Source organism: Octopus bimaculoides, chromosome 22 (genome assembly GCF_001194135.2).
Source record: "Octopus bimaculoides isolate UCB-OBI-ISO-001 chromosome 22, ASM119413v2, whole genome shotgun sequence".
Classification (NCBI taxonomy): Eukaryota; Metazoa; Mollusca; class Cephalopoda; order Octopoda; family Octopodidae; genus Octopus; species Octopus bimaculoides.
The window spans coordinates 5,029,869-5,030,472 of record NC_069002.1 but is presented as its reverse complement, the minus strand read 5'-3'; positions in this window follow the sequence as shown (position 1 = coordinate 5,030,472).

Genomic DNA, 604 nt, shown 5'->3' with positions numbered 1-604 from the left:
AAGATTCAGTTGAATTAGGTACGTAAGTTGAGGCACCAATTCTGTCCAGTATTGTCCGCACAGCTCGAAGTAGGTGAATAAAAAGTAAATAAGTAACAAGGATTCCCAGTTATTAGTGCATTACGGCCGTTTCAAGTGGCTCCATTTAATCGATGAATGCAAACATTACATCAATTTGAAATAAACCGCTCTCCTCAGATGCGTACGATTTCTAGCATACAGGATACTCCATTATAATTTTTGAGCAAATTTCTCATCAGTACTAGGGACTAGAATACATTGTTTCTTTTTACTTTTTTGTTTCATTGTTTCTTTTTACTTTTTTAGCCAGTTTAAATCATTGTAGGCTTTAGGTATTTTTTTCCCTAAATTCATTCTGATACAATAATAGCAAAGAGAAACAATATATTCTAGTCCCTAGTACTGATGAAAAATTTGCTCAAAAATTATAATGGAGTATTCTGTATGCTAGAAATCGTATGTATCTGAGGAGAGCGGTTTATTTCAAATTGATGTAATGCTTGCATTGATCGATTAAATGGAACCGCTTGAAACGGCCGTAATGCACTAATACCTGGACATCCTTGTTCCTTACTTGCTTTAT